General features: G+C 41.8%; 1 protein-coding gene and 1 pseudogene across 1 annotated transcript in view; both read left to right on the top strand.

The window, feature by feature from the left end:
* Naa15 (N-alpha-acetyltransferase 15, NatA auxiliary subunit) overlaps positions 1-12245 on the top strand; it is a 66266-nt gene that overhangs the window by 16304 nt on the left and 37717 nt on the right. The gene's annotated exons all lie outside the window — the stretch shown is intronic.
* On the top strand, positions 6386-9836 carry LOC113839204 (annotated as a pseudogene).

The following is a 12245-nucleotide window of genomic DNA, read 5'->3' as shown; positions in this document are numbered from 1 at the left end:
AGAAATCATAAATACCACTTCAGCTAGCTAGCCCTCCTGCCCACTCTTCCTTTTTAGTTTCTTTCTTTTCTAGCTTGGCCTTGAACTCATTTTGAAGCCAAAGCTGGCCTTAAATTCACTTTTATTACTCCTCAGTCTTCTAAGTACTCATAGTGTTTGGCTCTCCCCCTCCCCCCACGTCCTTCCTTTCTTTGTTTTTTTTTTTTTTTTTTTTTTGAGACAGAGTTTCTCTGTGTAGCTCTGGCTATCCCAGAACTCACCCTGTGTACCAGGTTGGTCTGGGTCTGTTACTGCCTCTGCTGGGATTAAAGGCATGCACCACCGCACCTGTTTTTGTTGTTGTTGTTTTTGTTTTTGTTGTTGTTGTTTTTTGATTTTATGAGGTTTTCGCATCGTGTATCTTCATACCATTCATTCTCAGTCCCTTTGCATCTGTTCTCCACTCCTCCCCCCAATGAAACAATATCAAGAGAAAAAAATGAAGAAAATAAAAATGAGAAACATGTTTTGAAAAAGGGAAGAAATTAAAAATCTTGTCATAGAAGCTGCAGTGCAACCCAACAAGTCAACACTGTATAACCCCTTAACCGTACAGTTTTACTTGCAAGTGTTCATTGCAGAGTCATTGAGTCTGGTTGGAGGCTTCTGGCTTCTGTTACACTATAGATGCTGGGCCCTCACTAGGACTCTCTTTGGATAGTTTGTTGTTGCTCTGTGTTGTGGAGATCCTGCAGCTTTGGGTCTGTGGGTCAGGTTCCTTCATGTGCTCCTAATAATAGATGAGATGGATGGGTAGGCCAACTCATAACTCTGGGTCTAGGCCTGAGCAACTGCCAGATGGGAAATGGGACAGCTATACAATTTTGGGGCTGGCTCATCTACACTTGTGCTGAATGTGTTGGCTTAATTATATTGCCCTGGCAAGGTGCACGGCCTGGTCTTCTGAGTGTTGCAGCTGGTGGGGGGTGGGGTGGCTCTCCCACACTATGACCACAGGACACCTGGCTTTTTTTTTTTTAACTACTATTTTTTAAACAATTTATTTTTCTTAGGTGCATTGGGGTTTTGCATGCATGTATGTATATGTGAGGGTGTCATATTCCTTGGAAATGGAGTTACAGACAGATGTGAGCTGCCATGTGGGTGCCAAGCCTCTGGAATAACAGCCAGGGCTCTTAACCTGTGAGCCATCTCTCTAGCCCCTACTTGTTTTTGTACTAAATGTATATGGGTGTTTTGTCTGCATATACATCTGAACACCAAAGAGTTCATCCAATCCCATGGGTCTGGGTCTAAAGTTATAGACATTTGTGAGCCATCATATGAGTTGAGTGCTGAGAATTGAACTCAGGACCTCTGGAAGAGTAACCAGTGCTCTTAACTGCTGAGCCTCCAACCTCCTTTCCCCCTTCTTCCTCCCATCACCTTCTCTTTATTCCTTCTTTTTCGACTCTCTTTTCAAATAACATAATTTAATGCCAAAAAAGAAGAGAAAAACCTGGTGAAGTCTGGCATGTTTTATGATACATGAATGGGACTGTAGTGCTAGAAAGCCCGTGGCAACTGTCACCTTCAGTTCTATTAAGATTGAATCTATAGTTTTTTTGTTTGTTTGTTTGTTTGTTTGTTTGTTTTTTTGAGACAGGGTTTCTCTGTATTGCTTTGGAGCCTGTTCTGGAACTCTCTCTGTAGACCAGGCTGGCTTTGAACTCTGCCTCCCAAGTGCTGGAATTAAAAGCGTGCACCACCATTGCCCAGCATGAATCTGTAATTTTTCACTTTTTTTTTTAAAAAAGATTTTATTCATTTATTATGTATATAACATTCTGCTTCCATTTATATCTGCACACCAGATGAGGGCACCAGGTCTCATAATGGATGGTTGTGAGCCACACCATGTGGTTGCTGGGAATTGAACTCAGGACTTATGGAAGAGCAGTCAGTGCTCTTAATCTCTGAGCCATCTCTCCAGCCCTAGTTTTTTACTTTTGAGCTCCAAACCTACAGAGACCTCCCCCTCCCCCCGCAAAAAAAAGACCCCCTAATGCCATCATTCTGCAAAAGTATTGGTGTAAAATTCCCACAGATTTTTGTATATTATCCTGGGACTACATACTTGTTGCTTTAAAAATATTAAGATGTGTAGTCATAGTGGTGCACACCTAGTCCCAGGGCTAGGGAGGCAAAGTCAGATAGATCTCTGAGTTGAAGCCAGACTGGTCTGAATATCGAGTTCTAGGCCAGCTCCATAGTGAGACTGTCCAAAAAATATTTATCTTAAGGTGCATTTTGTTTTATGAAATGGTAATAACATTTTTATAAACTGTACTTAGAAAAATTAGAAGATGTATTCTAATTCTTCAGTTTTCTTTTGAAACTTGACAAGCTTTTAAAACATGGGAACTTTGCGTGGGCTTCAGAAAATGATCCAGAGAATTAAGGAGATTTGAAGCTTTCATATAAGGAACAGCTAAAACAATAAAGATGTTTGGTTGAAATAAGCAGGGTGGGAGAGGAGAAGCTCTTAAAGAGCTAGAGTCAATTATGAAGTTATAAGGAGGTGTAGTTTAGATCATTTCTTAAAATTATTTTGCTAAATGCTGGCATCAGGCACCAGCTGTGGTCACTTCCAGCAGATGAGATTTAAGGTCTCTTTAGATTAAGGTATACTGTAAAACACTTGACTTGTTAAATCTTACTTTAGCGGGTCTTTCCTTTTTGGGGGGCAAGGTTTCACAATGTGGCTGTGGCTGGCCTGGAACTCAAGGAGATCTGCTTTCCTCTGTCTCTTTGAGTGCTGAGATATGCACCACTATACTTAGCCTAAATTTCCCCACCTCCACCCCCGGGACAGAGTTTCTCTGTGTGGATGTCCTGGAACTTGCAGAACAGACTGGCATCATATTCACAGAGATCTGCCTGCCTCTGCCTCCCAAGTGCTAGGATTAAAGGCATGGGCTACCATGCCTGTTTTTTTAAGACTTATTTTTGATTGTATGTGTAGGAGTGTTTTGCCTGAATGTATGTAAGTGCATGCAGTGCTGGTGGAGGCCATAAGAGGAACTTCAGATCCTCAGAAACTGGGGTTACGTCGTATGGGTTATGCTAGGAACTGAACTTAAATCTTGTGCTAGAACAGGAAGTATCTTAACCACTGAGCTGTCTTTCCAGCCCCCATTGTGGGTTTTGATGCCCTGTTTTCTTTTTATTTTGTTTTTTTTTTGTTTGTTTGTTTTTGTTTTTTTTTGAGACAGGGTTTCTCTGTGTGGCTTTGGAGCCTATCCTGGCACTCACTCTGGAGACCAGGCTGGCCTCGAACTCAGAGATCCACCTGCCTCTGCCTCCCAAGTGCTGGGATTAAAGGCGTATGCCACCACCGGCCTTGATGCCCAGTTTTCAAGGCACCATACTGCTGTTTAGTTCAGTCATGGCATAAAAGATAGTGGGTACCCGTTTGTAAGTCATTCGATGTCTCACATAGCTTCTTTTTACTACCTTTTTATAACCAAGTTGAGATTTTCCTGTTTTTGAATGATACTTTTCATACTGAGTCTTGTTGGTGTCCTGTGGAAAATGTTGATGATTTTGTTCAGCAGGTCAGTTAGGCTCAAACTGCATGTCCTAATTCTAATGTTTGTTGTTTTTTGGGTTTTTTTTTTTTTTTGAAAATCCTTATGTTTCTGCTTGGGTCTATCCTTCATATGCCCCTCCTCACCTCATGGCCATACTGTTCTTCCAATTGTGCTTGCTTGCTTCCTGTCTTCCCTTTTTTTTTTTTTTTAATATGTTTTTTAAAGACAGAGTCTCACTATGTAGCCCTAGAACTTAACTGTGTAGACAAGACTGGCCTCAAACCATCTTTGTCTCCTGAGTGCTGGTACTAAAGGCATGCAACTGCTACATTCTGAAAGACCCCCAGAGGCTCAGGCCCCCAGGATCTCAGTCCAGGACCTCCACGACCCCAATCACTGGGTGGAGTTGAAAGCTTGATGCAAACAGCAGGAGGCTTTATTGCAGTTGTTTAATAAGCTAACCCCATTAGCTGGGGCCTTTCATCCATCCACCATGGCGGATGGCTAGAAAAGAAGGCTAGAAGCCACTGCATAGAGATCTTATAGGGCAGCAGCGTAAGGGGAGTGTCTAGGGGTATGCACAGGCTCAGGATTGGTGTGCCTCCAGACTTGCCCTGTGTTGATTGGTCAACTGATTGTTATGGCCCATAGGCTTTCCCAGGGCTATTGCTATGCTCTGTGTGTCATTGCTGTGCACTTGTCCGTAAAGCACACCCAGAGCCTTAAAGCATAACACCACCAGCTAACTTCTGATTGGTTCCTTGCCACGAGGCAGGCATCTGACCTCCTAGTGACCAAGGCAAGGTCAGGCAAGCACGTGCTAGCCTGTTATGGCTGCTGAAATGGGGAGCTGGTCCCTTCAATTCAGCTTTCTGAGTTTAATTTGCTTTTATTTTTCTAATTTCTTAAGGAATAAGATGAATTAATTAAAACTTTTGGTAATAGACTTTTTCCCCTCCCTGATTGCTTTTATAATTTTTTTGAGACAGGGTTTCTCTGTAGTTCTGGTTGTCCTGGAACTTTATAGGCCAAGCTGGCCTCCAACTCAGAGGTCTGGATTAAAAGGATGTGCTACCACAGCCAGTGCTTTTACAATTTTTTGTCTTTACTTTCCAGTGGTTGGATTGCAATAGAACATTTGTTTGCTTTTTTGGGGGCCGGGGACAGGGTTTCACTGGACTCATACTCTGTAAGGCTAGGATTATAAACATGTGTCACTATGCCTGGTTTCAGTATTTTTCACTCATTTTGGTCTTTATTTTCTCTAGTACATGTGTTAAACTTGATATTGTTGTTGGAATTCTATTTTTCATTACTTTGAACTATTTAAGCTTCCATTTAGATTCTGTTACTGTGGCTTCAAGTTTTCCATAGTGTTTCTACAATCACAATGGCTTCAACATCACTGTGATGTCTGGTAATATTTTAAGTTGTTATAAGTAACTTCATTTTTGTTAGTTTCCATTTTAGGATTTCCATTTTTCTATTGACGTTTTTTTAAGTTTCCTGACTGTGTTCAGGTTTTCTTCAATTCTTACATATTATAGAAATTTCCTTGAAAGTCTTTGCTGTTTCCATCATTATTTTTGAGTGTGAAATTTGTTACTCTTGTAGGCTATGGGTCACTTTCCTGTGTACTTCTATTTCTGGTAATACTGTCTTCTCTTCATAATTTAAGATACGATGGACAGGCAGTTGAATGTGTGGATCCTGCATTTATTAATAGCATTTTGTTTTGGCAGGCAGTTCTTTTTGGGAAGAGGGGATGTGCATTAGCCTTTTCATGATTGTCTTTATTCCTTTGTTTTTTTTTTTTTTTGTTTTTTTTTTTTTTTTTTTTAATTATCCTTTTCCAGACAGGGTTTCTTGGTAGTCAGGTAGGCTTTGTTTGTAGGCTTGTACTGCTTTGTAGTTGTGCTTTCCCTGGCCTAAGTGTGGTGTAGACCCGCAAAGATTTCTAGGAAGTTTCTAAAGCTTATATCTGTGGACTTCTTTGCTGCCCTTCCCAAGAGAGTCTAGCTATTCAGCAGTTTCTCACTCTATAGCTGCTCAGATTGTGACACTTCTGAACACCCTTAATCTGCAGTAGGGAAAATGACTTTAGGCAAAAGAGGGGATTGACCTCGCTCCTGTAATCACAGTCCTGTGCTGTGTTTTGTTCAACAGCTGCTAACAGATATCTTCAAATTTTTATACAATTTTTTATAAAAGTATACACTTTTATACTTGGCATATGTTTAAGCTGATGGCAGTTATACATTTGGAGGCAGCTATCTCAAGAGTGTTGTATGGGTGCCAGAGATGAGGCTTTACTTATTATCTATTAGAATAGTTCATTCTGGCTCTCTTTCCCCTGTTTTCTGAGAAGGCAGATCATTGTCTGTCTCTGTCTTTCTCTTTCTCTCTTCTCTCCCTTACTCCCTTACCTTCCAATAAACTTTCCACATAAGTTATGTCCAGAAAAAAATAGTTAAGAATATTCTTGCTTTATTATGCTTTGGTTTTGCCTGCCTGCCTCCCTCCCTCCCTCCCTCCCTCCCCTCCCCCTCCCTCCCTCCCTTCCTTCCTTCCTTCCTTCCTTCCTTTCGCACAGTTTTTGTTTGTGATGGGTGAGAAGGTTTTACTGTGTAACAGCCATAGCTGTCCTGGAACTTGCTTTGTAGACCAGGCTGACCTCAAATTTACAGAGATCTGCTTGCCTCTGTCTTTTGAGTGCTGGGATTATTGTTGTGTGCCGTTGCTGCCACCCCTTCCCACTGACTCTCAGGTTTTAAAAAAATAATAGCAGCTGGGTGGTAGTGGTGCATGCCTTTAATCCCAGCACTCTGGAGGCAGAGGCAGGCAGATCTCTTAGTTTGAGGCCAACCTGGTCTACAGAGTTAGGTCTAAGACAGCTAGGACTGTTAAATAGAGAAACCTTGTCTCCTGAAGAAGTGCAAGAACCGTCTCTTCAGGAAGAAGAGCAGGCCTCCCAGGAAGGAGGGATTACTTGGCTGCAGTACAAAGAGAACGAAAGCAGCAGTGAGAGGGATAACGAACAAGACCAGCCATGAGCTGATGCAGCCTGGGATGTTCATGCTGGATGGAAACAACAACCTGGAAGATGACTCCAGTGTGAGCGAAGACCTAGAAGTGACTGGAGCCTGTTTGATGGCTTTGCAGATGGGTTGGGAGTGGCAGAAGCCATCTCCTATATGGATCTTACTTACATGGCTCTCGAAGAGCACCTTGCCCAGGTGATGGAGACTACTCTTGTGCACCTGGAGTCTCTCGCCGTTGATGTCGAGGTGGCTAACCCACCTACAAGCAAGGAGAGCATTGATGTGCTTCCTGAGATCCTGATCACCGAAGATCATGGTGCAGTGGACCAGGAAATGTGCTGTCCCATCTCCTGTGGTTAATATGTGAAGGGGGAGGTGGCAACTAAGCTCCGGTGCCACCACTATTTCCATAAGCCATGTGTGTCCATCTGGCTTCAGAAGTCCGGCACCTGCCCAGTGTGCCGCTTCATGTTCCCTCCCCCACTCTAAAGGCCAAGACTCTTTACTCTTGGCCTGGTTATTTTCCCTATCTGAAACCCACAATACTACAGGAGCCCTCTTTCAAAATTAACAATGGCAGTGAAATCAGTCGGTCAATTAAACTAAACTTGTTGATTCCTTGTGATTGTTTCCAATGTGAAATGTACAATTACATTTTAAAATCATCCTTTCTATTAGAAGGTAAAAAGGGGAAACTAAACTTACTAAATGCTACTTGAGATTGCAGCAAGAACATAAATTTTCTAACCTGAAAGTTGAAACAAATCATATTTGTTCTGTAGACTGTGTTGTACTTCCTTGTTGATAGCAAGTTTATCTGCTAAATATGTTAGAAAGACAAAAATAACTTGTGTTGCAAGTTATGGGTTAATGTTCCTGTATTTAATGGTGTAAAAGCTTATTAAAGTTCTTGTTAAAGTCTCTTGCTTATTAGAGAGAGAGAGAGAGAGAGAGAGAGAGAGAGAGAGAGAGAGAGAGAGATTTAGTCTCAACCCCCCAAAAAAACAATTAAAAACTTATTGTCTATTTGTATGTTTTTTCAGATAATTTCCTTTTCTTTTTAGAGTCAGAGTGTCACTACACAATCCTAGCTAGCCTGAACTTTCTATGTAGACAGTGCTGACCTCAGACTCACAGAGATCAACTTCTACCACCCACATGTTTGGGGCTAAAGGCATGTACCACCACACTCTGTGAATTAATTATTTTTATTTGGGAAGGAGGATTTTAAAAATACATTTTAATATAGGACCTAGCATGTGTGTGCACACATTCATGCATGTATGCTCTTAGAAAAACTGGGGAAGACTCTCTGAGGAAATTGCTCAGTAGTTAAAGCACTTGTTATCCAAAAATAAGATTCCTAGACCCGTACAAATACTGGGTGAGAGGTGACATCCCACCTGGAATTCTTGCACTCCAAAGGTGGCCCCAGGGGATTTCCCCTCTCCCCTTTTGGGGGGGGGGCATTTAAGTGTGTGGCACTGGAAAAACAGTACTTTCAATAGTAGAGAATGAAAGAAATCCATTAGAAGGAAGAGTGAGTGCAGAGTCTATTCTGGAGAACTCCCAGGATTTCTCTGCTCTACAAGCTGAGTGAGCAGCCACAGAGGCTTGGAGCCATGGCTTAAAGCAGGCTATTTCTGCTGTATTTTCAGTAACATCATTTAAAGAGCAGAAAGAACAGAAACACTGTGCTGGTTCTGGGTGGGCAGAGGTAGAATTGGTGCTAGGAAGATGCTTAACCTGAGCAGTGACAAGCTTACTTCATGTCAGGAACTCAGAGCAGGTATCATGGACTGTATGTTTAAGACCTGGTCTATAAAATTCCTCAGGGTAATGGGGAACAACTTTTGAGTAACAACTACAGTGGCCCAAGATGTAGAATCCTGGTCTGAGCTATAGACCTGGGTGGACCACTCAAAGCCCTGTTTACTAGAGGATTGGAACAAAGGCAGGCTTAGTGTATGTGCCCTGCCTAGGTGGGAAACTGGAAAGAGATAAGATTGAGTTGGCTCCCCACTGACTACACAGAATAGGGTCACTTCATGCTGCTTTCTGACAAGGGACTGCAGAGGCACACTTCTACATCCCCCCAAGTCCCCCTCTCCCCAGCTCAGAAGCAGAATGGGCTGCCTGAGTAGCACCTGTGTGGCAGAAGACCTCAGGCTCAGGCTCAGGCAAAGACCACATAGATGGTTGTACAGCTACCTCATTCTCTTTTCCTTCTTTGAAAAAATATTCTGCTGGGTAGTGGTGGTGCACACCTTTAGTTCCAACACTTGGGAGGTAGAGGCAGGCAGATCTCTGAGTTCAAATCAAGGTTAGCCTGGTCTACAGAGCTAGATCCAGCACAGGCTATGCTCCAAAATTAAAGAGAAACCTTGTCTTGAAAAACCAACTCTCCTCCCCAATATTTTCTTCCTTTGGTAATTTCATGTGTTAATAGTGGCTTTAGTGGGCTGGAGAAATGGCTCAGAGGTTAAGAGCACCGCTCTTCCAGAGGTCATGAGTTCAATTCCCAATTCCCAGCAACCACATGGTGGCTCACAACCACCCGCTATGAGGTCTGGTGTCCTCTTCTTGTGTGCAGATATACATGGAAGCAGAATGTTGTACACATAATAAATAATAAAATCTCTAAAAAAATAGTGTATTTAGATCATATATATCTCTTCAACCCCTCCCCTCCATCCCATTTCCACTTTTCCTATGATTATCAGCCTCCTCTCCCCCCCATTTAGTGCTGCTCCTGTGCATGAGAGCATAGTCTATCATAGGCCCCCTAGTGGCATTTAGCTGCTGCTCCTCAGCTAGATGTGGAGCTTGGTAAATCCCTTTCCTCTCCATGCTGCAGTGTTGACTGGTTTAATTCTTGTGCCAGGCAGCTTTATTTTAATATCAGTCTTCAGTTTAATGGGCTGACTTTGTCCTGCCCAAAATGAAGATTCTCCTGGAACTGGGAATGGGTCTCGCTGATGAGTGCTGAGATCATTTAAGGTTGTTTAGTTATACTTCCTTTATCTTCCCTCCCCTCCCTCTGACTAGTTTAAGATTTTTGTTTTGCTTTGTGTTGAGACAAGGTCTCACAATGAAACCCTTGGCTCAAATGGAGTTCACTATATAGATCACGCTGGCTTAAACTCTTAAGAGATCCACCTGACTCTGATTTTCAAGTGCTGGGATTAAAGGAGTATACCTCTACACCTGGCTTTTTTTTTTCCCCCAGACACAGACAGGGTTTCTCTGTATAGCTTTGGAACTTGTCCTGGAACTCACTCTGTAGATGAAGCTGACTTTGAACTCACAGAGAGATGCGCCTGCCTCTGCCACCAATGCCTGGCCCCACTTGGCTTTTATGATTTATTTTTATTAATATTTTTTGAGGGGGAGAGGGAGAGGTGAGTGTAGGCGCCTATGGCAGCTAGACGTTGGATACCCTTAGAGCTGAATTTACAGGTGCTTATGGGCCACCCAGTGTAGATGCTGGGAACCTACCTCAGTTTCTGTGCAAGTTCAGTATGAGATCTTACCACTGTGTCATCTTTCCAGCCTTTCTCTTTATTCTTTCTTTAACTGGAGTTACCTTATTTCCTCCCTTCTTTATTATTCTCTGCATTTTTTCATCTTAAAAATTTCTTTTAGGGGCTGGAGAGATGGCTTGGTGGTTAAGAGAACTGGCTGTTCTTGCAGAGGACCCAGGTTCAATTCCCAGCACCCACATGGCAGCTCACACTGTCTGTAACTCCAGTTCCAAGGAATCTGACACCTTCACACAGACATACACATACAGGCAAAACACTGATGTGCATAAATAGATAAATCTTTTAAAAAAACTAAAAAAAATTTCTAGATATAAAAACATACTTATTTTATGTGTGTATTTTGCCTATACATGTATACGTGCACCACAAGCATATCTGGTGCCTGTAGAGGTCAGAAGAGGGTGTTGGATCCCCTGGAACTGGAATTAGAGATGGTTGTGAGCTGTCATGTGGGTGTTACTTGGATTCAAACCTGTATCCTCTGCAAGAACAAGTGCTTTTAACCACTGAGTCATCTTTCTACTCACACTTTTCTTCTTTCTGTTCCCCATTTTGTTTAATTTCTGGTCTTCTGTTTTTTTCTGTTGCTCTAATACTAATCTTCATCTGCACATATCACCAATCTTAATCTGTATGTGTCTTTTCCATTTTTACTTTTAGTTAGTGAGTACCTTAGCATGCATTATAATGTCCTTTGTCCTTTACCTCCTCCCAAATTATTGGAGTTGAAGGGATGGATTTTTATGCTCACTGTATTTTCATAGTAGACTCTTTTGGTTGTGTGTTTATGTCAGAAAAATAATATTGTATTCTCAAAGGAATACTAGAGAGCAAACCTAGTGCATTGACTGTGAGCTGAGGGCTTAGATGTGAGCTGCACCTCCAGTCTAGTGGGGAGGAACTCTGCCTTACTGTAATTTAGTCCCTCTGGAATATTGTAGATCTTTCTACTGAAACAACCATGTGATTAAGTAAAAATACAGCCAACCACTGTATCTCACTGCAGAGACACATGAAACATGGAAAATCAGAACATAAGACTTTACAGTTACTATTCTATAGCAGTGTACTCTTTGAGAGTAAGGTGGAATCCCAAATAATTCAAAATAATGATTGTAAGACTAGACAGTAAAATCAGAGAGTACACAGATTTCTGAATGAATTAAAAAAGAGCAGAAGCAAACAGATAAGGACACCAGCACAATATAAAAGTGGAATTTAACAGAGAAATACTGAAAAAGATTAGTAATTTTGGAAGTGAAAAAGTAAATTGAGTAAAAAAGCCTCACAGAATAAATAAATTAAGAATATGAGGACATGCCAGGATTGGTGATGCTCACCTTTAATTCCAGCACTCAGGAGAAGAAACAGGTAGATCTCTGAGTTTAAGGTCTCCATAGTAAGTTCCAGGACACCCATGGCTACACACAGAAAAACCTCCAAGGAGGAAAAAAAAAAAAGCAAAACAAGAATATGAGGACTTGAAGACAAGGCAGATTCATTAGGTTAGACAATGACACAGATAAAATATAGTATAGGTGTGGGACACCATCTAGGCACTGTGGGCATAGATGAGAGAAGTTCAAGTTAATAGAACACATACTCAATAAAATCACAGTATGAAATTAATAAAACCCAGGAGAAGATGTGATTATCTAGATAAGTCACCCAAACAGAAAAGACTTGAAAAGAGCTTCCTTACATTATATTGTGAGTATATAGAGCAAAGAAGGCTGAAAGTTAGCCTGGCAGTGGTGGCTCATGCCTTTGATCCCAGCATTTAGGAGGGAGAAGCCAGCCTGGTCTATAGAGTGAGTTCCAGGGCAGCCAGGGCTACACAGAGAAACCCTGTCTAGAAGTACCAGGGGGGGAAATAATTAAATAATGAAGCTTGAAAGCTGCAAGAGACTAGCTTCAAGTCCTACATAAATGCAAATCTATCGGAATAATAGTGCTTTCACAACAGGAGCTCTGAAAGTCCCAGAGGGCACAAGCCAGTATATTTCAAAGTTTGAAAGAGAATAACTGCTGATGTAGCAAGCAAAGCCATCCTTCATAATTGATGGGAAAAATAACACTTTCCATGA

The sequence above is a fragment of the Cricetulus griseus genome (genome assembly GCF_003668045.3).
Source record: "Cricetulus griseus strain 17A/GY chromosome 1 unlocalized genomic scaffold, alternate assembly CriGri-PICRH-1.0 chr1_0, whole genome shotgun sequence".
NCBI classification, from domain to species: Eukaryota; Metazoa; Chordata; class Mammalia; order Rodentia; family Cricetidae; genus Cricetulus; species Cricetulus griseus.
This window is presented reverse-complemented; position numbering and strand designations above follow the sequence as displayed.